Source organism: Trichomycterus rosablanca, chromosome 2 (assembly GCF_030014385.1).
Source record: "Trichomycterus rosablanca isolate fTriRos1 chromosome 2, fTriRos1.hap1, whole genome shotgun sequence".
Classification (NCBI taxonomy): Eukaryota; Metazoa; Chordata; class Actinopteri; order Siluriformes; family Trichomycteridae; genus Trichomycterus; species Trichomycterus rosablanca.
The window spans coordinates 54,299,424-54,327,258 of record NC_085989.1 but is presented as its reverse complement, the minus strand read 5'-3'; the positions used below and the strand labels follow the sequence as shown (position 1 = coordinate 54,327,258).

Below are 27,835 nucleotides of genomic sequence, written 5' to 3'. Positions count from 1 at the left end.
TATGATTAATTAATTATACCAAACAGGTGATAATAATCATTGTATATGTAGATTGTAGGTTTCATATGTAGGTTTCTCATTAAATGAAACTGAAACAGCTGTGTGTGAGGTTTAAACTAGGGTGAGGAACAGCCATTCTGCTACAATGGTGAGGTTGTGGACAGTTTCATCACAGGTTATACACCATGGCAAGACTGAGCACAGCAACAACACACAAAGTAGATCTACTGCATCAACAGGGTCTCTCCAAGGCAAAGGTTTAAAAGTAAACTGGGGTTTAAACATTCGCTGTTCAAGCTCTTTTGAATGAGCACAAAGAAACAAGCAACTCTGAGAACCGTAGACTCAGAGCTCAGTCAAATAAACTTAGTACAGCAGATGAAAGACACATCATGCTTACTTCTCTTCAACATCAGAGGTTAAGCAGCAGTGTCATCAGCTCAGAACTGACAGAATCCAGTTACACCAGTCTACTGTTCAAAGAAGTCTGGTCAAAGTGGTCTTCATGGAAGACTTGTGCCCAAACAACCATAACTTTGACGTGGAAACAAGACCAAGTGACTATGCACAAAAAGATAAAAACTGTGGTGCAGTAAAATGGAAGCTGGTGCTCTGGAGTGATGAGTCAAAATTTGAAATATATGGCCATAACAGAAAACATTTTGTTCGCTGAAGGACTGGAAATTGGTACAATAATGTGTCTGCAGGCAACACTCAAGCGGAGGTTCCTTGCAGATTTAGCAAATTGCAGCAAATCTTCAGTGTAAAGAGGAAGAAGGAGTTTTGGAAATGATGATATGGCCCCCACAGAGCTCTGATCTCAACATTTGGTACAAAAGCAGTATCCACAAGTCCTTGAGGAGCAAAGATGATGAGAGGATCTCCAGTTTGTCAACATGTGTAAAAAATGTGTATGTCTAACAACAAGATTCCTCAAAGAAAGGGAAGGGATTTGCATGTTCTCCCTCTACAGTGCAGAATATCATTAAACCATTCAAGGAATCAGGAGGAATTTCAGTGCATAAAGACCAAAGGTGAAAGCTTAAGCTGAATGCTTGTGATCTTCCATCCCTCAGACGGCGCCGGATCAAGAACCACCACTCATCAATAACTGATGTCTGAGGGATTAGTTTATCAAACCTTTATCAAGCTCTACAATACAGAATTACTGCACAAACACCACTGTCCTGACCCGTCCCCATTAGAGTACACGTTAAGATGGAAACCCAGGACAGCAGGACAATCGGGACAAAATGACACTTGAAAAACTTGCTGTCCTCTGTGCCAAAACATTTGTAGGTGTTGTGAAAAAAATAGCAGCATTACAAATGCTTTACTGTGGCAACTTTTTTGGACTGTTTTTGTTTGCATTATTCCTATTGTCTTTTTTATTTGGGGTTGTATATATTTTAAAATATAAACAAATTCCCTAAAACCTCAAAAAAGAGAAATTATTATAAAAATATTTGTAACCATGAATGCAAAGATAAACTTAGAACTGCTTACCAATTCTGTTTCTGCTGGATAAAGGTTAGAGCTGGAGTCTGTAAATAAAAATGACAAAATATTGTGTGATGAAGATAATAAACACTTTAAAGTACTAATTATTATTTATTTCAGCCTAATTGATCATGATGGAAATACAGTATTAGCTCACCCGTGCCCCTCACCCCTGAGTTACCACTGTGGGCCCCTAAGCAAGGCCCTTAACCCCCAGTTGCATGGATTGTTTTTGGGCACAATTGTAAATCACTCTGAATAAATGCGTCTGCTAAAGCCTCCACCATTAAAAATCAAGGTACTTCTAGGGAGTGGCCATTCAAAATTTGCTGCTCTAAATCACCAAGGTTTAATAAATAAATTATGTTAATAAATGAGTGAAACTGCACTGAATTGACCCCCTGTTCAGTTTATGATTATTTAATGTATTTTAGTTTAAGTATTTATTTTTGGGTTTATTCAAGGGTTCTTCAAAAAGTTTTCACACTTTTCAAACTCAAATTAAGAATTTCAAATACAAATGACACAGTCACCTTCCGATGTATTTTACCAGCGTCGTTGTAACTGCCCCACATTGTCAGTTTATTTTCCCATTGCTCCCCCTGCTGCCAAGAAGCGCCAAAGAAGCAAGCTGAAAGAAGAGCTTTAACCAAAGTTTTATTATTAAGTATATTTATATAACTTTCAAGAAAGAAGTTAAAGAGAACAAGAATATTCGAGATTGAGCCCCTCTTAAGTATTAAGCAACCTACAAGGTATGTTTTGTTTTACATTGTTTTATTCTGTATAACGTAATAATTATATGACATTGTTAAGGTTATATTATAAGATATTTTAAGCGCTTAATTTATGTTATGTGATTATGTGTTAGTAAGTTATGCTTTGTAAGTAAACAAGTGAAATTCTAAGTTATACAGTCACGTGTATTTTCCTATGCTATGTGCTATATGCTACCGGTTGTACAGTTATAGGAGCATGAATTGTATATGCAGGACATACACACCTTTTTTTATTGCAATCTCTTTATTTATTTATTTTTATTTCTTTCAACCCAGTTCTTACAGGTTGGTGTGCAGGAAATAAAACCGTTTTTTAACCATGACCTTGTGCCTCGTGTTTATTACTGGAGGGAGCTACAGTCGTACAAATTTAATACCATCAGTAAAAACTTTTTGGTTGAGATCGTAGCCGTATATCGTATGTGCCGTTGCTTTCACAAAATCTTCTTCCCCTTAAAGCTTCTTTGAGTGTCCAAAAAGGTGCATCAGATGGAGCTAAATCCGGACTTTAAGCGTCTCTCAGACACGACCAATTACTCATCCTCCCGCCCTCACTGCTTATAACCAAAATATAACAGTGAGGAAACTTTTTGAAGATCCCTAATATATGCTATTTGAATCAATTGATAATGTTTACCTGAGAAACTCATCACGTGTATCTGTTACAACTTATGTTTTGATTTTGTTATGACTGTTGATCATAACATTTTACTGGAAAGGCTAGAAAATACAGTAGGTATTAGAGGACTCTCTTGTTTTAAATCCTACAACCCCAAATCAAAAAAAGTTGGGACAGTATGGAAAATGCTAATAAAATAAAAACACAGAGTTTTCTACATTGACTTTCACTTTCATTTGATGTCAGACAGGATGAACCTGAGATATTTCATGTTTTATCTGATCAACTTCATTTTTTTTATTAATAAACATCCATTCCTGCATTAAGTTGCAAAAAAGAGTTCTAAATTTTGTCCTGCAAAAAAGTTGGAACGCGGGCAATTTAGGGCTAGTAATGAGGTAAAAAAAGTCAATAATGATGTGATGTGAACAGGTGACTGTAATCATGGTTTGGTACAAAAGCAGCATCCAGGAAAGGCTGAGAGTCTCTGATGAGTAAAGATGATCAGAGGATCCAGTTTGTCCACAAATGTGTGAGAAAATGATTTAAATGTTTAAAAACAATGAACCTCAAAGAAAGATTGGAAGGAATGTGCATGTTCTCCCTCTACAGTGCAGAATATCATTAAACCATTCAAGGAATCAGGAGGAATGTCAGTGTGTAAAGGACTGCATCAAGAACCACTACTCAACAATAGCTGTGTTTGCAGGAAGAACGAGACAAAATAAAAGCTGAAACAGTAAATAACTTGGTTTCATCAGAGCCAAAATGTCTTTTAAGTGGTGAAATAGAACAGCAACATTACAAATTGGTAAATGCTCTACTGTCCCAACTTTTTTTGGAATGTGTTGCAAGCCTGAAATGCGGAAATGGGTGTTTATTAATAAATCAGACATGAAATATCTCAGGTTTATAGTAAAATATAGTACCTTAAATCAAAGTAAATGTAAGAAACTTTGTGTTTTTGTTATTTTCCATGCTGTCCCAACTTTTTCTGATTTGAGCCATTGCTAAAACTTGCCCTCTACAGTGCATAATATTATCAGAGAATTCAGAGACTATGTAGGAATCTCTGTGCATAAAGCCAAGGCCAAAAAAATCTTAAATGAAGGTAACTTGAAAATCAGCATAATTTTGTGATGGATCAACATGTATTTGGTACTACTGACCCATCTTAAACAAGAACAAGTGTTCTTTTGACTAAATAGGCACACTGTAAAAATGTTTTTGCTTGCACAACAAAAAAAAACTTGGTACAGAATTCCCCCATATTTTTTTTTGTTGACTCAACTTTTATAAATTATTTGTTATACTGACTGACATTTTCTTGTCAATATTAAAATACATATTAAGTTGAGCAAACATGAAAACATTCATTGTACTATGAACTACAAGTAGTCTTGAGCAAAACTCTTTGAGTTGCACTGACTTTTCTTTTGTTTACCAAACAAAGAAAATTTAGTTAATGTAAGCCTTACATTCTCGCCTAATAAACAAAGCTTTCTCAAGTCGAGTTGGCTAAAAATTATTAATTGTAAATCAGTACTAAGAAATATCAAGTTTTGCTATAAAATTTAAAGATTACAGCTGGTGTGTGAGGTGTAAAGAAATGGAGGACACTTTAAACTTTAGAAGAAACAAGATTTGTTTTATTAATCTCACAGCCTCAGCTGATGCATTAAGGATACATAAACCTAACACCAATCCCACCATAAAAAGAAACCAAAATTAGCAGTTCCAAAGTAACCAACACAGAAACACAACAAAAGTTCTCCAAAACTTTTCTTAATTCTTGAAGGGACTTTACAATGATAAACGAGGGTAAAACACCCACCACCTGAAAGCAATACTTTGGCTGTCTACAGCTTGAAGAGTTTATTCTTTAGGCACTGAACTCTATTGGTGCACCTGTCTCCTAGTCCAACAAAGATGTTCTGCACTGCCTCAAATGTGTATTTTAGTCCCTTTGGATATTCTATGTTCAGTGCATACAACAGCCCAAAAAGAATCATGAAGGCTGTGATGAAGTCATAAAGGTTTTCCATTACCACTGTTTCCTCAATGACAGTGACCAGGTTTACAGGTGTCTGTGGTGTTGACCGAGCAAGGTCATTCTCCATCACTTCAACAATGATCATTTTTTCTCCTCTTGTGCAAGACTCCTCTGGAACAGTAGCCTAAGTTGAAAAAAGAAAAAGGGAGTCAATATATTTGTTTTTGAATATTCTAAGCTAAATCATTGCGTATGTGTTAAAAATTTTGCAGGGCTTAGAGTACATTGTACTAAAATATATCTATAGTAAAGAACAGGTTCCATATTATGATATTCTTATCATAAGAGTTTTTTTTTTTACTTATTAAAAGAATTTACTTTTCTTATTGTCAGTTATAGCATTTGATGCCGTTTGAAGTTTTTGTAGAGGATTGACCAGTTTGCAAAGAAAAAGCATTATTTGTTTACAGGGAACGGGAACAACAGTGACCAAACCTTAAGCAGAAGTCATTCTTGACTGACCAGGAGAGCTTGTGGCTGCACAAGCACCAAATTTTAGTAATATTGTAACCGGCCTCAGGCAGACTCACAGGACTGTCAGAAGAGCTGGACAACCAATGATGGATATTCCCATTAAGGAGATGCAGGGTCACTAGGAATGAGCCCAGTGTTTTCTAACCCTGGTCCTAAAGGAACACTGTCCTGCACATGCCTTTTGTCACTTCCTTTAATACACATCCCACATAAAGTCCCTCTTGACGTCCCACCCATAGCATTTGATTGACAGAAAGCCTTTTTGACAGTGAAGATGCAATAGCACACAGGTTTGCAAACAAGTTTTAATTTTGGCAGACCTACAGAGCTACAATGAGGAACTGCAAAACAAAATGGATGACTATTTCAACTATTAAGACAATGAAAATGAAGACACAATTTGCTTTTCCTTATTACATTTTTCCAGGCAATATACACAAAAATGCAAATGCACATTTTCAATTTGAATTATGTCTTAAATGATGGGCAACATATTCTGGACTTCATTCAAATTATAAAGTAAATTTGAATATTAAAATGCAAAATTTAAAGTTCTAATTCAATTGTGTTGTGTATTTACAATGTGAGTGCAGAATTCAAATGTAAAATGTGTATTTATATTTGTATTTTTGTGCATAATGGCTGCTGAAGTTTATATGGAAAAGTGCTTTTCACATTTCAATTTATTGTCTTAATGATCTGATTGATATATAAAAAGGAAAAAACAATACACACAAAACAGCTTGTTAACAACTAATAACTATTTTTAATGGATGTGCAAGAAAAGCCCCTGGTACGTGCCGGTCAGTGTTAATTCAAGACCAGTGCTCCTCTGAGCAGGCAGCAGGAAGGCAGAAAACACCCTGGACAGTCCACCAGTCCATCACAGGAAATAAGCCATTATGCACAGTAAATGCTAATACAAATTTTGCATTTGAATTTGAATTATCAGCTTAATAATGCACTCACACTAGAAATGCAATTGTAAATACGCAATTGAATTTGGAATTTGAAATTTTTTATTTGAAGTTTAATAAAGTCTGAAATACGCTGCCATAGATACACACTCAAAATTCACGACTGTGTGGTTTTACTTACAGAAACTCACAAGAGCTATCATATTATATTGCTGAAAACTCACCAGGCAGATCTTTGATACTGGCTCATGCTCCCTTAGATACACTGGCAGTCCCCTTAGAGCTGTAGCCCTCCTATGGGATAGTATGTCTGTTGTCTATAAAGTGAAAAAAGAAAAAAAAAAACATATTAGGTACACCAAATTGCTGCTGTCAAAACAACCTTGTATCTCCATTTTGATTTCATGATGAATGGACAAAATGAAACTGCCCAAAAAAGTCTGTTGAATATCACTGATATAGACTATACAGGGGTTGGACAAAATAACTGAAACACCTGGTTTTAGACCACAATAATTTTTTAGTATGGTGTAGGGCCTCGTTTTGCGGCCAATACAGCGTCAATTCGTCTTGGAAATGACATATACAAGTCCTGCACAGTGGTCAGAGGGATTTTAAGCCATTCTTCTTGCAGGATAGTGGCCAGGTCACTACGTGATGCTGGTGGAGGAAAACGTTTCCTGACTCGCTTCTCCAAAACACCCCAAAGTGGCTCAATAATATTTAGATCTGGTGACTGTGCAGGCCATGGGAGATGTTCAACTTCACTTTCATGTTCATCAAACCAATCTTTCACCAGTCTTGCTGTGTGTATTGGTGCATTGTCATCCTGATACACGGCACCGCCATTGGATGCACATGGTCCTCCAGAATGGTTCGGTAGTCCTTGGCAGTGACGCGCCCATCTAGCACAAGTATTGGGCCAAGGGAATGCCATGATATGGCAGCCCAAACCATCACTGATCCACCGCCATGCTTCACTCTGGGCATGCAACAGTCTGGGTGGTACGCTTCTTTGGGGCTTCTCCACACCGTACCTCTCCCGGATGTGGGGAAAACAGTAAAGGTGGACTCATCAGAGAACAATACATGTTTCACATTGTCCACAGCCCAAGATTTGCGCTCCTTGCACCATTGAAACCGACGTTTGGCATCGGCACGAGTGACCAAAGGTTTGGCTATAGCAGCCCGGCCGTGTATATTGACCCTGTGGAGCTCCCGACGGACAGTTCTGGTGGAAACAGGAGAGTTGAGGTGCACATTTAATTCTGCCGTGATTTGGGCAGCCGTGGTTTTATGTTTTTTGGATACAATCCGGGTTAGCACCCGAACATCCCTTTCAGACAGCTTCCTCTTGCGTCCACAGTTAATCCTGTTGGATGTGGTTTGTCCTTCTTGGTGGTATGCTGACATTACCCTGGATACCGTGGCTCTTGATACATCACAAAGACTTGCTGTCTTGGTCACAGATGCGCCAGCAAGACGTGCACCAACAATTTGTCCTCTTTTGAACTCTGGTATGTCACCCATAATGTTGTGTGCATTGCAATATTTTGAGCAAAACTGTGCTCTTACCCTGCTAATTGAACCTTCACACTCTGCTCTTACTGGTGCAATGTGCAATTAATGAAGATTGGCCACCAGACTGGTCCAATTTAGCCATGAAACCTCCCACACTAAAATGACAGGTGTTTCAGTTATTTTGTCCAACCCCTGTATATATAATAAATACATTTACAGCCTTAATACTTTGTTTTCATTAATCTTTATGTATTTATTTTCTCTATATTTTAAGGCAAACACACAATAACCCTAACAAAGCAGATAATGAATATATTGCCAAATATACAGTGTACACTGATCAAGCATAACATTTGGAACACCTGTGTGGTCATAATTTGTTGGTTCCCCCTTTGCTGCCAAATCAGCCGAATCATCAAGGTATGGACAAACACCTTTCTATCAGAACCAGCATGAACGTCTTCCGCAGTTTGGATCCAGCATGAACTTCTTCTGTTGGATCCAGCCTTCACTCCCCACATGCATCAATGAGCTTTTTCTGCCCATGACCCTGTCACCGGTTTACCACCGTTCATTCCTTGGACAACTTTTGAGAGATGCAGACCAGGAACACCCCACAAGAGCTGCATTTTTGGAGATGATCTGACGTCTAGCTATCATAATTTGGCCCTTGATTCAAGTAGTGAGCGAAGGCTGGCCCATGTGGTCCAATCCTACAAACAAAGTACTGTAGCTAAAATTGCTGAAGAAGTTAATTCTGGTTCTGATAAAAAGGTGTTGGTCCATGCCTTGATGAGTCAGCAAAAGGGGAACCAAATGGGTTCCAAATGTTATGCCTGATTAGTGTATATCCAAATACACTTTGAATCATATCTACCCATAATCACCTGGTCAACAAGTTTGTCTAGGAGAATTCTCATCTCATCTCCAAAGTCTCTGCTCTTTGCATGGTACATTTTGATTAGTGTGTTGGTATGCTTATCAAGAGAGGTCATGAAAGCAGTTTTGAGGTCCATACAGGTGATCCTTTGGAATTCAGCAAAAATCTGAAGGGCGGGAGAGAGAGAAGGAGAAATAAAGAGAGGGAGAGGAAAAATGCACATTTACAGTATTAGTACAATATTAAAATTACCTATTACAACACAATGGGATATTTGCACTCAAGATCAGACAGGTAAATCTAAAGGGACACTTACTTGCTCTTCCAAAAAAAGGCAGGGCCACCTTTCTTTTACAACAGAGACAAGAGGCTGCTCATTGATTATTTATTTTCTCCTGAGTGAGAATGTATTTTCCATTTTTGCATTGATCACAGTCATGTCCATGTTCTTTTTCAAATGCCTGATGAATGTGTCTTCAGTGCAAAGATTCCTGTAATCGCACAGTTCACAATGAAAAGTGGCTTGCTCTCTCCTTTTGCTTGCATTTGAATGAGCTCTGTGGAGATGAGTTTTCAAAGCACCAGGGGTCTTAAATGTGCAAACACACTCTGGATATAAGCACAATAATCGTAAACGTCGCCCTGGTTGCCAGTGTCTGAGTCTGTAGTGTTTCAGCAGCAAATTACAACTGTGGCTCGTGAACTTACAGAATCTACACTGCATGAGAGCCGCACCACCAGTACTTGGTCCAAGGTAGACCTACAAAAGAAAGTACACAAATCTGAATACACAAAAAAGGCATCAGTAAGAAAAAAAACAGACACTATCTATAAAATAGCAAAAGCTTAAAAGTGCAATGTGATTCAGAACCGAAACAAAGTCAATAATAACTGTCTTTAAAAAAAACAGCAGATTAAAAAAACATTTGTTATTCACACTTCTTACCGCTGGTCTTGCTAACACTTACGTTAGCCTCTGCTGGCTGCAGTGTAGCGGACCTCCTCAGCGTACTGTTTGGGATGTTGTCGCTTTAAATTATTATGTTTTGTGTTAATATAGCGTTAGCTTTAACGCTGCTAAGCGGACCTGTTACATTACAGTGTGACACTGAGGAAAGACTCCACTTTGTTATTAGTCCACTCATTTAATCCATTCGTTCCTCCAAACACCTGTCAGCCAACAGAACATAACTTTTTAAGGCTTCTGATTGGCCGACATGCGGTTAGGTCAGCGCTGTAATCCCGCCTACAGATTGATTGACAGTGATTAACTGGCCGTATTCTCCGTTTTCGTGTGAACCCAGATTTAAAAAAAAAACTTTTTTATGCACGGTGAAAGAAAAATATCTGTGTACGTGTGAACGGGGTTCACTGGCTTTCATTCATGTCTCCCCACTCCCAAAAAAAAATAGGCGGGGGAAGGCATGATTGATTATAATAACCACAGTGTAAGGTCGATTAAATGTTGAATTAATATAAGCCACTTAACACTAATTCAATATATATTTAACCACAAAACAACCATGAATCAACATTAAACCACTGTGGATTTTATGTTGGTTTTAAGTTTGGAGTTGAGTTGAAACATAAGATTCAATGTTGAATCAACCTAAAAACCGATGTGCATAAATAAATCTGTTCTGACGTCGGAGATCAACGTTGATTAAAAACAAAATTAATGTTAATTTAACGTTGTTTTGCTATCAGGGTGGCTACAGCAGTTTAATTTGTCTTAAAGCTAGTCATTAGTCATTATAAGGACAATATGATTCCTTAAAGAACAGTATTAATAAAATTTTACAATGATGTTTCTCCTGTAACATAACTAATTTATTTTAGAAATGTACCTATAAAGACACCATTACATTGTTTTAATTAAGCGCGGTGCTATCTAAATTTTTAATATCGACTACAAACCTTAGCTAAGTGTTAATCACCTAAACGAATAAAACTGCAATATCAAACAAGAAACCAAATATCAACAATATTAATCAATATTAATATATCTAAAATATTAAAGCACCTACCGTTTTAAAACGTTGAGTGATGATGTGAAGTTGATAAAACAGCCAACCATCCACAGATACTGTTGGCTGAACTCATTATTTATTGTTCATCAGGCTTATCATCTTCATTTTCTGAACGAAATCCATATACAGGTTCAAGAAACTCAAAATGTATTGTTGATTAGACTTTTTAAAAGGCTTTTTGCTCAACCAACTTGATAAAAATAGTCTTTCTAACTTTTGTTAAGTTGGATTTTTTACAGTGCATTAAGTCCCACATTTCAAAATCTTGTGAAAAGCTTTTCTGTTAGGGTTCCTGTGACGACTGGTGAACCAAGGTCTGGACCAATGGTGAGCCTCCCATTCCGTCCCCTGAACGTTTTGTGGGGGATGCCAAACCTTGTTGAAACTTTTTCCTGCAGTGCTCTCTGGTTTTTGAGTAGCAGCCCTTGCGGTTTCCTACTGAGCGCTCTAAAGTGGCCTTTATCATCTCCCTTCTCACAGGTAAAGGTTCCCACCTCTCTTTGGGAGAATAACACCAGCAAATGTTAATGCTCTCAAGGAGACATATTTAACCCACAGGGAGGGAGAAAGGCAGGGCCCCCTCTGCTTGAACTAACTCAGGGAGGGTGTTCCGTTGCAGATTATGTATTGAATTTCAAACTCTGGCTGTCGAGTGCGGGTGTTACGTGTGAGCACGTATACCAAAATTGGTGTGTTTTTTTTTTGTCTAGTTTTTCTACCTGCTCTCTCTCTTGCTATCACTCTGTCTCTCTATAGGTGCAGGAGTTTGTCAATCATCATTGACCCTGTTGGCCTTCCAGACAGCCTCAGCCAATCACCTCTTGCCACAGCAGCCTATTGACCTGGAGGAGGAGGGGCCTAAGACTTATAAGTTGCTCCTGAGATCTGCATGGCAGCCATTTTGGGGCTCCATTGTTTGGTTGTTTGTACATGCTGCTAAATAGAAGCTAGGTTGCTGTTTTGATGCCTTGTTCTGGTTTGTCTCTGGTTCTTTAGACTTTTGTGTTTCTTTAATTATTATCTCCTTGATCCTTAGAGTTTATTTTGTTTGCTTTAGTCACCTGTTTGTTAGTGTTTAGTCTATTTGTCTTGTAGACTAGTAAGTCTAGTATTCTTGTTAGTTTTTTTTTGTAGGGATTTTAATGTGTCAGTCCAGTTTGTGTTGGTCTTTCTTTTCTGGGAGGGTAGAACAGGTAAGGTGTGCTCGTGAATACACTGTGCACACGTAAGTATTTATCCCTGTATTAGAAAACACTAGGTAAGAGGGCAGGTACCCCACCCCATGTATTTTCATTAGCTATAATTTAGGGTATTTGTTCACAGTTTAGAGTAGACTTGTTTTACTAATTTCTTTTCTTTGGTACTGTCCATGTTCTCCCTCTTCAGGTTTGTCCCCCACACTACTTATTGTACATACACTGATTTGTTGTATATACACTTGGTTACAGTTTTGTACAGTACGGGTATTCTGATTAAATGAGTATTATTATATACTGGACTTGTTTGAGTTTGTGCACTGCCTCACCCATTACTTTTTGTCCACATACACTCAATAGTTACTGTCCCTACTATACCCCTAAACTAAGAGCCAAATAGAAGGGACGTAACAATTGGGGGCTCGTCCGGGATCGTACTGGTCCAAGTTCACTGAGTGTGTAGTAGTCATAAGAGTTTTGGTGTCCTTGTGCTTGATAGAATAAGAGTTATGGCATCCTTTGATTTGGCAGCCTTTGTAGATTCTCCTAGTTTGGAGGTTCTTGAAAAATGTTGTAAAGATGACCTCCTAGCTGTAGCTACTCATTATGGTGTTCAGGTATCCAAGCAATGTATAAAGAAGGATATTAGGTGTAAGCTAGTGGCAGCGCTGAGGAGTTTAGGAGTTTTGGATCCTCCTCCAGTTGACACCACGACTGCTGTGGTGGGTGACGTAGGGGGGGATCTGGTTTTTCATGTTGAGGCTAAGGAGCAAGAGAAGCCATAGGTAGACGTAAGAGCTACGTTACCTCGTTTTGACCCTTTTTCTGAATCTTCTCCAGGGTCATTTGTTGAAGCACGTGCCAAAGTGCGCATCACCCGGCTACAGTTGGAGGCTCAAGAAAAGGCACAGGCACGTCAGGCAGAGCTGGAGTTAAGGTTGGCTATCCGGAAAATGGAGCTGGAGGTCGACCGTGAAGTCCGGCTGCGGGAATTGGAACTAGGTGCAATGAAGATTGCTCCACCTGTCTCTGTCCAGCCGGACATGGCACCATGTCCTCCTTGTTCACCGGTGCCTTCCCCAGCCATGGCTACTTTTGTATCTGCTCCTGTTCCTCTAGTTTCTTCTCCAGCTCCTCCTGCCAGTTCCCTAGTTACACCTTCCTTCGATGTGAGTAAACACATTGCTTTAGTTCCTCCTTTTAGAGAGACAGAAGTGGATACTTATTTTGGAGTTTTTGAGCGCATAGCTACGACTTTGAAGTGGCCCAGAGAAGTATGGTCACTTTTGTTGCAGTGTAAGTTGGTAGGAAAAGCTCAAGAAGTTAGCTCATCTTTGCCTTTGAAAGACAGCCTTCAGTATGATTGTGTTAAGTCAGCCATACTTCGTGCTTATGAGTTGGTACCTGAAGCCTATAGGCAGAGGTTTCTCTCACATAAAAAGTCTACAGCCCAGACTTTTGTGGAATTTGCTAGAGAGAAAGAGACTCTCTTAGATAAATGGTGCACTGCAAGTAAGGTCGTGGATTTTGCCTCTTTCCGTGAATTAATTTTGTTGGAAGAGTTTAAAAATTGCTTACCTGACCGGGTAGTTGTTTATCTCAATGAGCGTAAAGTCTCATCCTTGTCAGAAGCAGCAGTTTTGTCTGATGAATATGTCTTGACTCACAAGACTGTTTACAAGTCAGCCAAGACAGAAGTGTCAGAAGGAAAACCTAAACTGACATCATCTGGTTATTCTTCTGACAAATGCTTCTACAGTCATAAATCTGGCTACCATGTAGTAGCAACTTGCCCAATTCTAAAACGAAAGCAAGAAAACCAAACTTCCAGCTTCAGTCACACACATAGCATAGCCTTGGTAGATACACACTCTTCGGTCATGTTAACTAGTGTTCCTGATCCTAGTTACAGGCCTTTCATTACTAAAGGTTGTGTGTCGCTAGCAGGGAACAAAGAAAGGCAGTATCCTGTGAATATCCTTCGTGATACGGGTGCCACTCAGTCGTTTGTGCTAGCTGGTGTGTTGCCTTTTTCAGACCAGACATTTTGTGGTTCATATGTTTTTTGTCGAGGCATGACAATGAAGTATATAAAGGTTCCTTTGCACTGTGTTTCTTTAACTTCTAGTCTAGCCACTGGAGAGTTTAGAGTGGGCTCTTCTTTACCTGTTGATGGTGTTACATTTATCATGGGGAATGACATTGCTGGAGGAAAGGTTCTTCCTGTCTTAGAAGTTGTGGATACACCCACTCAGAGTACTGTGACAGCAGCGTCTGACATAAGTGAAAGCCATCCCTCTGTTTTTCCTGTCTGTGTGATTACTCGGGCCAAAGCACGACTGTTAGAAGATGTGATTGACTTGTCAGACTCATTTTTGGTTAAGGATGACTCACTTTCCCTTGATGCCTCCATGTGCCCAGTAGACCATCCTACAGACTTGGTTCAACCCAAGAACACTGTGGACAGGGAATTGGGAAATTTAACAATCAGTCGAGACCAGCTAATAAGTTATCAAAAAGCTGATCCAAGTTTGATTAAGTGTTTCTCGGCAGTGAACAGTGCAAGTAACCTTGATGATAAACAGGTTGCATTTTTCCTAGATAAAGAGCTTTTAATGAGAAAATGGTCACCTCGTGCAACTGTAGAAGCAGCTTCTGTTTATCAGATCGTAGTGCCTGAAGCTTTTTCGGCAACACGTGCTTAGGTTAGCCCATGATCACCCTTGGTCCGGACATCTAGGTATTACTAAGACATATACTCGTATCCTTAAGCATTTCTTTTGGCCTGCTCTTAGAAAATATGTAGTAGATTTTTGCCGGTCTTGTCATGTTTGCCAGGGTACAGGGAAACCAAATCAGGTTGTCCCTCCTGCTCCTCTCTGCCCTATTCCTGTTATTGGGGAGCCCTTTGAGAAAGTACTTTTGGATTGTGTGGGACCTCTCCCAAAATCTCGCTCTGGAAATCAGTACATATTGACCATAATGTGTGCTGCAACACGTTTTCCCGAAGCCATTCCTTTACGGAAGATAACCACCCCAGTTATAGTTAAAGCTTTGATCAAGTACTTTACAACTTTTGGTCTACCTAAATATGTACAAACTGATCAAGGTACAAACTTTCTGTCCAAACTGTTTTCACAGGTAATGAAAACTTTGAAAATCAAACATCAAGTTTCCAGTCCATATCACCCTGTCACAAGGTGCCCTAGAGAGATTTCATCAGTCGTTGAAGTCTATGTTGCGCAAATATCGCTTAGATACTGGTAAAGACTGGGATGAAGGCGCCCCCCTTGTGCTCTTCGCTGCTCGTGAGGCTGTTCAGGATTCGTTAGGGTTTAGTCCTGCCCAGCTAGTTTTTGCTCATTCTGAGCGTGGTCCATTAAAAGTCCTTAAAGAGACATTTTTAGAGGAAAACACTAAACCATAGAACATTTTAGATTATGTGAGTACTTTCCGTGAACGTCTGCATAAAGCTTGTGCTCTTGCTCGTGACACTCTAGGTGTTTCTCAGGATAGAATGAAACAGACTTATGATAAAAATGCAGTATCCAGACAGTTCCAACCGAGTGAAAAAGTTATGGTTCTACTTCCTGTCCCTGGTCCATCTCTTTCAGCCAAGTTTTTTGGTCCATATACCATAGATGATCTTCTCAGTCCCACAGATTATGTTATTCGTACTCCTGACCGTAAGTGTAAGAAACGTGTTTGTCACATTAATATGCTGAAAGCATACCATACCCGTGAGTCTCCTATGGTTGATGATAGTAGGATGTCTACCAGTGCAGTTGTTTCTGTTGCAATGGTAACTACAAACCTTGGGAATGAAGAAGTCGAGGGGTTAGGGTTTTTACAAAAGTCCCCTCAAGCTTCTTGCAGACTTTCTAATTCTGAGGTGTTGCAGAATTTACCTGCTGTATTAGCTCACCTACCTGAGCCACAAAGAAAGGACATTGTAGAACTCATCTCTAGTTTTCCTTCCCTTTTTACAGATGTTCCTTCTCAGACAAATGTGCTGAGTCATGACATCCAAATTACCACCACTAAATTTATAAAACAACATGCTTACCGCTTAAATTCTGTGAAAAGGGCTGCTATGAAAAAGGAGGTAGACTATTTACTTGAAAATGGTCTAGCCAAGCCAAGCTGCAGTCCTTGGAGTTCTCCCTGTATTCTGGTACCAAAGCCGGATGGTACATATCGCCTGTGTACAGACTACAGACGTGTGAATGCTGTCACCATTTCGGATTCATATCCTTTGCCTCGAATTGATGACTGTGTAGACAATGTGGGATCTGCTAAATTTGTAACTAAGCTAGACCTGTTAAAAGGTTATTGGCAGGTGACTTTGACATTACGTGCATCTGAGATTTCAGCTTTCGTTACTCCAGATGCCTTTGTGCAGTACACAGTTATGCCATTTGGTCTTAAAAATGCCCCTGCCACATTTCAAAAACTTGTTAATACAGTGTTAGTTGATGTCCCACATTGTTCTGCATATTTAGATGATCTTGTGGTGTATACGGCGGACTGGCCCACTCATGTGAAGACCCTGACATCCGTGTTTGAGTGCTTACGGAATGCTTAGTTAACCTTAAATGTAGCCAAATGTGAGTTTGCCCAAGCCACCGTGGTCTATCTTGGAAAAGTTGTTGGCCAAGGTCAAGTGCGTCCTGTTGATGCTCAGGTATCTGCCATATTGGAGTACCCTACTCCATCTACTCAGCGGGAGGTTTGCCGGTTCTTAGGAATGGCAGGATACTACAGAGGGTTTTGTAGAAATGTTTCTACTGTAGTAGCTCCTCTTACCTCCTTGCTTAGTCCTTCAAGGTCTTTTGAGTGGAATCCTGCTTGTCAACATGCCTTTGAGAATGTGAAAGCTCTCCTTTGTAATACTCCTGTGCTTGCTGCCCCTAATTTCTTGAAACCTTATAAATTAGAGGTGGATGCCAGTGCTGTGGGAGCTGGGGCCGTTCTGTTGCAGGAAGATGAATCAGGCCTGGACCACCCGGTATGTTATTTCTCACGAAAGTTCAATAAACACCAGTTAAACTACTCTACTATTGAGAAAGAAACACTGGCTTTGTTGTTGTCTTTACAACATTTTGAAGTTTATGTAGGATCTAGTCCTTTGCCTCTTGTTGTTTTCACTGATCATAACCCTCTAACTTTTCTGTCCAAAATGCACAATCCTAATCAGCGATTAATGAGGTGGTCTTTGTTTCTCCAGGAGTACAATCTAGAGATTCGACATAAAAAGGGGTCTGAGAACGTGTTGGCGGATGCTTTATCCCGTGTGTAGGTTGTTCGGATTTTTGTTTAGTAGAATCCCTAGGTCTCTTCAGTCCTAACACAAACTTTTTTTTTTGTCTAGTTTTTCTACCTGCTCTCTCTTTTGCTATCACTCTGCCTCTCTATAGGTGCAGGAGTTTGTCAATCATCATTGACCCTGTTGGCCTTCCAGACAGCCTCAGCCAATCACCTCTTGCCACAGCAGCCTATTGACCTGGAGGAGGAGGGGCCTAAGACTTATAAGTTGCTCCTGAGATCTGCATGGCAGCCATTTTGGGGCTCCATTGTTTGGTTGTTTGTACATGCTGCTAAATAGAAGCTAGGTTGCTGTTTTGATGCCTTGTTCTGGTTTGTCTCTGGTTCTTTAGACTTTTGTGTTTCTTTAATTATTATCTCCTTGATCCTTAGAGTTTATTTTGTTTGCTTTAGTCACCTGTTTGTTAGTGTTTAGTCTATTTGTCTTGTAGACTTGTAGATTCTTGTTAGTTTTTTTTTGTAGGGATTTTAATGTGTCAGTCCAGTTCGTGTTGGTCTTTCTTTTCTGGGAGGGTTGAACAGGTAAGGCGTGCTCGTGAATACACTGTGCACACGTAAGTATTTATCCCTGTATTAGAAAACACTAGGTAAGAGGGCAGGTACCCCACCCCATGTATTTTCATTAGCTATAATTTAGGGTATTTGTTCACAGTTTAGAGTAGACTTGTTTTACTAATTTCTTTTCTTTGTTACTGTCCATGTTCTCCCTCTTCAGGTTTGTCCCCCACACTACTTATTGTACATACATTGATTTGTTGTATAGGGTGTCCCAAAATTCACGCAAGAAGTAATTTTGATAGAGAACACAGGTTTTTAATTAAAAATTGTAAATTTTTAATTGATTCATAAAGTATACAGTATAGGGTTATGTATGGAATAGCATATTGGGTAAATGGCCTCCACGGCTTTGCTGGCACATACGCACTCTTTTGTCGAAATTTTCCATGACCGTTTTGCATAAATGTGGCTGAATTTCGTTGATACAGCGCTCAATTTCCTCCTTCAAGGCGTGGGTGGTCGTGGGCTTGATGGCATAAACCATAGACTTCAAAAAACTCCAAAGAAAAAAGTCCAACGACGTTAAATCGCATGATCTGGGCGGCCAATTCTGATCACCAAAACGGGAAATTACACGACCAGGAAATGACTCATGCAGTAATTGAATTGTTTCTCGGGCTGTATGGCATGTGGCACCGTCTTGTTGAAAGCACATGTCGTCCACATCCATATCTTGCAATTTAGGCACAAAAAGCTGAATTATCATGTCGCAATAGCGAGCACCATTAACTGTTATTGCCTGACCAGCCGCATTTTCGAAGAAGAATGGTCCGATGATGCCTCCAGCCCAAAATCCGCACCAAACAGTGACACGTTGTGGATGCATTTGTTTCTCAACAATCACTCGTGGATTTTCTGAACCCCAAATGCGACAATTTTGATGATTAATGAAGCCATCAAGATGAAAATGAGCCTCATCGCTTAAGATGACTTTGTTCGAAAAATCGGCATCCACTTGTTGTTGTTCCAAAATCCATTCAACGAACTCTCTTCGCTGTGCGTTGTCAGTAGGCTTCAGTTCTTGACTCAGTTGAACTTTGTAAGCATGAAGATGCAAATCTTTCGTGAGAATACGCTGTAGAGAGCTTCTGGAAATGTTCAATTCTTGACCACGGTGCCGAATTGATGTTCCTGGACTCTCAGCAACACTCTCACAAACTGCTTCGATGTTTTGTGTTGAACGACTTGTTGAAGGACAGCCAGAGTGTCTAAGATCCCTAATTGATCCAGTCTCCCTGAATTTTTTAATTAATCTCTTCACAGTTGATGAAGTTAAATCACTATTCTGACCATATTTTGTACGAAAATTGCGAACTGTAGCTGCCAAACCTTCATTATTTTTAAAATATTGCTCAACAATGAAAACGCGTTGTTCTTTCGTGTAGCGCTCCATTTTTAATAACCCTGAACTGTGAGCTGTCACGCTGTCTTTTTTTTTCGTTGGCAACACTTTACCGCACAAATGGCGCCAAATTCAAATCTTGCGTGACTTTTGGGACACCCTATATATACACTTGGTTACAGTTTTGTACAGTACGGGTATTCTGATTAAATGAGTATTATTATATACTGGACTTGTTTGAGTTTGTGCACTGCCTCACCTATTACTTTTTGTCCACATACACTCAATAGTTACTGTCCCTACTATACCCCTAAACCAAGAGCCAAATAGAAGGGACGTAACAGCGGGTCGGACGAAGAAGCTCTTATGGCTATTTTCCAACGCGGTCTCGGGGAGACAGACATCCGGTCCCGTTGTTAAATCAGGGTTGCCAATAAAACAGCTAGGCCAAGCTCAGGGCAGGGAGCCGAGAGTAGGCCGAGCGACCATCCTTGATAGTGGTTAATTTTTGCATGCCCGGTTGCATTGGGAAACTGGAGCCACCGAGCTAAAACTTAGACCAGGGGACATCTCTTCGGAAAATCCGAGCGGGTTATTCAGGATTTGGGGAAGATACTCAGGTGCCTTACAGCAGGAAATCCGACCACCTGGGAGGACAAACTTTTATGGGCTGAATTTGCCCACAACACCCTTCACCACACTGCATTAGGGATGTCTCCCTTCGAGGCGCAGTTTGGGGACCCACCTCTGCTATTCGCAGAACAGGAACACAGGGTGCCGGTCCCATCTATTTAGCAGTATGTCCGCCACTGACGCGCTTCCTGCCGCAAGGTCAAGGACACTTTCCTAGCCGCAAAGCGCGCTACAAAGCGCAATGCGGACCGCAGGCGGCAACCGGCCTCTACCTTCCATCCGAGCCAATGGGTACTCTTGTTTACCCGGGATCTCCCTGTTCGAGGTACCTCACATGACCTGGCACCTAGGTTTATTGACCCATTTAAGGTAGTATGGCGGATAAATCCTGTGACGTACAGGTTGGAGCTACTTGCTCGGATGAAAATTCATCCAACCTTCCACGTCTCTCAAATCGGTCCATTTGCGTATGAAGGTACTTTTTCAACCAATCAGCCTCCTGCCCCACGTATCATCCAGGGTGCCCCTGCATTCATGGTCCACCGTCTCCTTGACACGAGGAAGGTGCAGGGTAGCACCCAATACTTGGTTGATTGGGAGGGTTACGGCCCAGAGGAGCATTCATGGGTCCCCGCTGGTCACATTCTGGACTCTGAACTCATCCGGGAGTTCCGTAGGAGCCAGGCCGCTAGTTTTGGGACCTCGGGAGCTGTCCCTAGAGGAGGGGGTACTGTTAGGGTTCCTGCAATGACTGGTGAACCAAGGTCTGGTTCCCAGCGTCGCCGGCAATAAAGAACATGCTAACAAACCCTTAAATACCAAAGACTGTAATTAGTGCTGACAACCTACAGCTGACTCTGCCCTATTTAAGCAGAGCTAGTGTGGCTGCGAGTTGTCGCACCTTTTGTTTCTTTGTCGTGTTGCTGCGTAAACTCTCACCGTTTTAGGGCCAGAAGGTACGCCCGGGCGTTACGAGGACAGTCAAGTGTGTAGGTCGAAAGGCCGAGGTAGCAAGCCTTTCTTTTATTTTTCGAAAGGGCGCTGCCTATTGTTTTTTATTAGCGCTGGTTTCCTCTCTGCGCTGTTAGCAGAAGGCTAACCATTAGCAGGGGCTATAACTTTAGGCAGCTTCATCTTCTATTAAGTCAGGCTAGTTCCTAACTCTCACATACGGTAGTGTTTAGAGTGCTTGCTTTGGGTCTGTATGACCCTGGTTCCAATCTGCCCTGTGTTCACTCTTTAACTCTTATTGTTGCTTTTTTACAGAGTTGCTGACCTTCCGGTAACCCGCGTTGTAGCAACGGCTGTGCTCTATCTGCGCTCACTCCATTGTCCTGTTCAACTGCTGTTTGTAATTGTCTTTGATTTCTGTTTCATTTGAGTCTACGCCACCTGGTGTGATCGGAATGTCTCCTTTTTGTTTTACATTTTCTTTTTTGTTTATTCTGTGTTTGTGTTTTATTTTGGTTAATAAATATAGTTGCTCACACAACTAAAATCTGCACCCTGGGTCCGACTCCTTTCATAATAACACTTTCCAAAAGAGTAGAAGCTGTCACTGTCTTTTAAATAAGGGTGGTGGCGCTATAATATTAATGCCCATGGTTTTGGAATGCTAGCTCATTGTAGGACCAGAACTGTCCACCCCAACTAAAGGCACACTCTTGTATCTCCTAGCTCTCCTTTTCAGTTATGCTGTAATAATTAAGGTGTCAGAGTATCATGCTACTATGAACAATTGATGTTATACTATTTATGATTTTGTTTATATCACATTTAAACTACATCATGGTGTGAACCTGTTTCCCACCTGAGACTGAAGTCTGTGGGTGTAAACTCAAATTATTTATGCTTTTCACTTGGTGTAACTTTTTTTTTGTGTTAGAAATCATTTTATTTTAATGTTTTAAATCAAATTCTTATTCATTAAAATTAATTTCTAAGTTAAGAAAGATGGAGGTTACTGCTGAGTCTGGTTCCTCTCAAGGTTTAATTTTAATGTTGCTCTCGGCTTGCAGGGTTTTTTTGTTAAGGGATTCTGTACAGTTGTCTTGAGCCAATGCTATGCTAACCATACAGATAAAACTCCAGATGAAAAATCAGTGTTTGAGAAGTTGAGCCACCATAGTAAAAATGTCAACATTCACATGAAATAGTTTCATTTACAAATGAACATGTACAAATGTGACTTTAACCATGGTAAAGTGTGCTGATATATTTATGTTAATTTCAACACTTACCTTTTCTAACACTCCCTACTATGTTAAACAGGTTCTTGTAACTTTTTTCTTCCGGACAATCTGCACTTTTCTTCTCTTCATCTTTTCTATGTTTGTAATAATGCTGCAAAGTTTCCTCTGCATCCTCAAAAATGTCACATGTGAGGTGACTTCCATTTATTTTCACCACTTTGTCAACTTCCTCAAAACAGCCGACAAACTGAAGTCTTGTCATGTTTATCTAGAAGTTTAAATTGGTAAAACCTCCCGTCACATTCATCTAGAAACTTGTTAAAACTTGCAGATTTTTCCTCTTCAGCCTCCCAGTCTGTACTGATCAATATAGAATAGTTTAGTGCTCGATCACTGAAACAGTTCAGTAAACGTTTCAGTTGGTTTTTGTCCTCATCTGTAAAACTCTGAGGTTGCACCACGAGTAAGAAAGCATGAGGACCAGGAGCAGTAAGTGAAACACACTCTTTTAGTCTCTCAGTCATCTGAGTGAGTTCTGGATTGTATAGATGAGAAGCATTGATGATGTTGATGTGTCTTTCGTCCACCCATCCACTGGCGTTCTCACTGTGCTGATCTACTGAATGTGGAGGAACTTCAGTCTCAAATGCAGCTCTACCCAGAATGAAGTTCCCCACACTGCTGGTCTCTAAATGACTCTTTCCCATCATAATTATCCTCAGTTCAGATACTGAAAATAAGCGAAAATATAAATAATTTATAAACATATAAATTACTGCTGTTTAGAGATTTAACGGGAACATGATACTTGACTATAATACATGTACTATTTAATGGGTTTTAATCATTTAAAAATTATATTTATTTTAATTAGAACATTTATAGGACTAACATGTAACATGAGAAAAGATTATCTTGAATGATAAGATGAAAACTAAACTGTTTGGGCAGGACAACAGGCATAATGTCTGACAAAAGGTTTTTACTGTGAGAGTAATCATTTATCCTACAGAGCAGTAATGACTACAACATAGTTGACTAATAGTTGATTTTCAAATGTCTCATTTCTCATTCACTTAATAAGCTATAAAATTTTACAGGTATAGAAAAAAAGACTCACTTCTGAGAGGTGGTGTCATACTTCTCCTCTTTCTTAGTGGTAGATAATCTGTGCATGAATCACAAACCATGTTTTAATCAACACACTGCAGGACCAGCTGATAAACATGATCTTATACAGAACTTACAGAGATTACAGTTCCCATCATAATCACTGACACTATAATTATCTGCCTTTTAATGGATTAGATTATTATCACACTGAAAAACACAATCAAATTCATTTATTCAGAGGAAAATATCCCTCAATAAGCTTTTCCTGTCATTTAGTCATGAATACAAGCAACTGGAGTTTGTTAAACATTACTGGGACTTTGAGCTTTGGGAACAATTCAAATAAAGGTTTATTTGTCACATATATAGTCATACACAGTACAACTGTGTTTGGCATAAAAAGAAGTATGACTATATGGAAAAAAACTTATGCCCATTATTAAGTATAGTTCTTTTTTTATTAGGATTTTAACGTCATGTTTTACACTTTGGTTACATTCATGACAAGAACAGTCAAACACAGTCATGGACAATTAAGTGTTTCCAATTCACCTCAGACATGGGGAGAAAACTCCACACAGAAAAGACCCGGACTGCCCCACCTGGGGATCAAACTCAGGACCTTCTTGCTGTGAGGCGACAGTGCTTTCCACTTAGCCACTGTGTCCCATTAAGTATAGTAAATATGCTAAAAGATTTTGTTAAAATCTTTAAATCTTGTTAAAAATCTGTCTGCCACTGCCAGAACCAGCAACCTTCTGCTTACTAGTCCAGTACCTTACCACTAGGTTACAACAACATGAATGAGACATGAGCCGACTAGAGGATCCCTGGAGCCTATAGAGTCATAATGAGGTACAGAACAAAACAAAGGGTCCTAGGTGGCTCCTGAAGAATTAGCTTGACTTGACACAATGACTGGACTGACTTGACATGGTGAACACACAGGACACAGAGGACTAACTTGAACCGGCAAACTTGACAAAACAGGCTGAGCCGACAGAGGCCTAGAACTAACTTGACTGGATTGGAACATGGGCAAATCCTGAACAGACAAACTAGAACTCATGGAACTTGATGAAGGGACATGACAGACTTTGACAGATGGACAAGGATAAGACAGGAAAGACTGACTGACAGATTTATCTGAAACTGTCACTGGCCGGACTGCCAGAGTGCACCTGGAGAAAGGGGCATGGTATCATACACAGAGGTTTTCTTGCCACTTGGCTGGCTCGCTCATACAAACAAATACTTTCGCCTAGATAGTGTACATAAAAGCAAACATCCTCTGAAACAAGTACACTTAGGACGGACAGAAACAGATGAACATGGAACAGATTTAACAATTTAGACCAGAGAAAACTAGACAAGACAAAGCAGAACATCTTGAACCTGACAATGAGACATGACAGACTTCAACCATGACAATGTCTGCTGATATATTTATTTTCACCTTATAATCTCTTTTAACAAAACTCTTCGTTAAATGGCTTCTTACTTTTGTCATCAGAACAGCTCACACGTTTCCTCTCTTCATCTTTTCTATGTTTGTCATAATGTTGCAAAGTTTCCTCTGCATCCTCAAAAATCTCACATGTGAGGTAACTTCCATTTATTTTTATCAATTTGTCAATCTCCTTAAAGAGCCAACTGGATATTGTCAGTACCTGATGGTTTTTGTTACCACTGTCACGCCATCTGCAAAAAAAGCTCAGTCACACTATCTACACTAAATGTTTTACTGCATGTCTAAACCGTGTCTTACGGTGATACAGCTGCAAAGGCTTGGAGAGGACAAATCATCTTTTTACAGCTTAATATAACCTACTACTGTTACTACCAAGTTCTGATGCACATAAAGTGTACCAGAAACAAAAGTGTGTTACAACCTATATATAGAGCAATCTAAAAAGTTATTCAGACCTTCTCTGTTATTTAAAAAAAAAAAAAAAATGTGAAGTGTGTATTCGGTTCTGTTAAGACCACATTTTGAAGTCCAATAAAATAATCTAATCAAATTGTTATTAAATGCCACCACTATAACCATGAAGAACGCTTACTCTAGTATTACTATAATAATTTTGAGACAATTTTACTGTAGGAATTTGGAGTAATAGGATGGCAAACTTATATAAAGAGTTTATTTGGTTGTGTTAGGAGCACTATTCAAAGATCAATAAAATAATCTAATCAAATTGTTATCAGATGCCACCACTTTGACCATAAAGAACACTTACTCTAGTACTAGAATTATAACTTTTAGACAATTCTACTGTAGGAATTTGGAGAAATGTGATGGCAAACTTATGTAAAGTGTCTATTTTTTGTGTTAAGACCACATTTTGAAGTCCAATAATATAAGCAAATCAAATTGTTATCAAATGGCACCACTATCACCATTAAGAACTCTTACTTTAGTACTTATTATGCAATTTTGAATATAATCGGAATTTGGAGTAATGGGATTGCAAACTTATCCAAAGTAACTATTCAGTAGTGCAAAAAAACATTATTTAAAAATCATTTAAAACAGCAAATCAAATTATTATTAAATGCATTTATTAGAATAATGAAGAACACTTACTCTGGTACTGATATTAAAATTACAGTGTATCACAAAAGTGAGTACACCCCTCACATTTCTGCAAATATTTTATTATATCTTTTCATGGGACAACACTATAGACATAAAACTTGGATATAACTTAGAATAGTCAGTGTACAACTTGTATAGCAGTGTAGATTTACTGTCTTCTGAAAATAACTCAACACACAGCCATTAATGTCTAAATGGCTGGCAACATAAGTGAGTACACCCCACAGTGAACATGTCCAAATTGTGCCCAAAGTGTCAATATTTTGTGTGACCACCATTATTATCCAGCACTGCCTTAACCCTCCTGGGCATGGAATTCACCACAGCTGCACAGGTTGCTACTGGAATCCTCTTCCACTCCTCCATGATGACATCACGGAGCTGGTGGATGTTAGACACCTTGAACTCCTCCACCTTCCACTTGAGGATGCGCCACAGGTGCTCAATTGGGTTTAGTCCATCACCTTTACCTTCAGCTTCCTCAGCAAGGCAGTTGTCATCTTGGAGGTTGTGTTTGGGGTCGTTATCCTGTTGGAAAACTGCCATGAGGCCCAGTTTTCGAAGGGAGGGGATCATGCTCTGTTTCAGAATGTCACAGTACATGTTGGAATTCATGTTTCCCTCAATGAACTGCAGCTCCCCAGTGCCAGCAACACTCGTGCAGCCCAAGACCATGATGCTACCACCACCATGCTTGACTGTAGGCAAGATACAGTTGTCTTGGTACTTCTCACCAGGGCGCCGCCACACATGCTGGACACCATCTGTGTTAGGAGTTCCACCAGGCTGGTTTTATCATTAGACCTTGCATTGGAACATTCTGGCGACAGCTGGTGGAGCCAAAGGGATCATCAGCCCAATTCCCCAGCCAATAGATCTCTCCCAGTGCTGATTGAGCTCACCTGTTCCCAATTAACTCCTCATTCCCCAGCCTTCATAAGGCTCTGACTTTCCACCACTCTTCACCAGATTGTCTGATGATACCAGTTTGAAAGACTGCTCAGATCTCTTGGGTTTGTGAACTTTTCTACAGCTCTGTGCTTCCCCTGGATTTCTGGTGTTCCTTGTTCCTGGCTCCAGTGCTTCCGCCGGTTTCTCCTGCCTTCTACCTGGATTCACCTGGCTCCAACTCTGCCACCGATCCTCCTGCCGGCTGTCTGGTTCCATCCGCCTCCTGCTCTACTGCTGCCTTCTCCGACCATCCTCCCAGTCCCTCCTGCCTCCAGCACTCCTGCCGGTTCTCCCTGCCTTCTCCTTGGTTCCTGCTCATCTCCTCCCTCTTCCCTGCTCAGCGGTTTGATCACCCCTGCTGCCGCTCCCTAGTGCCACTGGTTTATTTTTGTTTAATAAATAAACCCATTGACTTAATCTCTGTGTCTGTGGTTGGTGTTCGCTTTGTGGTTCCTAACAAACCTTATTGGCCTAGTGCCAACCTTAACAGTACAATCTGGTCCTCATGGAACCCGCGAACCCACCCACAGAAGAGCAGAGGTCCCTGGAGTCTCTCCTGTGCCACCAAGCCACCCAATTGGACCAGCATGACCAACTGCTGAGGTCCCTTATTGAGAGTAATCGCCAACTGGTTCAACAGTTGGGGAACGTCTCAAGACAGGTTGCAGCCCTAACCTCCGCCCAACCCTTTTCCTCCCCGGGCCCCAGCATCACTGCCCATGTTTCTGGTGTAGCTCACGACTCCGTGTTGGGCCCTTCGGCTCAGCCACCGTTTGTCCCAGTTCAGTCCCTGGCAGAAGGACTCACCACCCATCCCGAACCTTATTATGGTGAGTTGGAGAAGTGCCGGGGGTTCTTATATCAATGCGGTCTGGTTTTCAGTCAGCGACCTGTCACGTTCGCCCCTGATGCCAGCAAAATTACCTACATTATAGGGCTCCTTAGGGGGAGAGCCCTGACTTGGGCAGAGGCCGCTCAGTCGAGTGTGGGCCCACAAGTAGGCCCATACCAGGACTTCCTCTGTCGGTTCCGGGCGGTATTCGACCACCCGAATCAGGCAGGGGATGCTGCCAGCCGACTATTAGGGCTACGCCAGGGCTCCCGGGCAGTCGCTGACTATGCCGTGGAGTTCTGGACATTAGCCGCAGATGCT

At 40.4% G+C, this 27,835-nt stretch overlaps 1 long non-coding RNA gene across 1 annotated transcript; it reads right to left on the bottom strand.

Annotated features, from left to right (window-relative positions):
• Nucleotides 1-4,525: 4,525 nt before the first annotated feature.
• Nucleotides 4,526-9,536, bottom strand: LOC134335510 (uncharacterized). Its single transcript, XR_010015609.1, has 4 exons — nucleotides 9,060-9,536; nucleotides 8,751-8,909; nucleotides 6,567-6,659; nucleotides 4,526-5,075 (listed from the first exon to the last, which is right to left on the bottom strand). It is a non-coding gene; the product is annotated as an uncharacterized LOC134335510 (long non-coding RNA).
• Nucleotides 9,537-27,835: the final 18,299 nt, after the last annotated feature.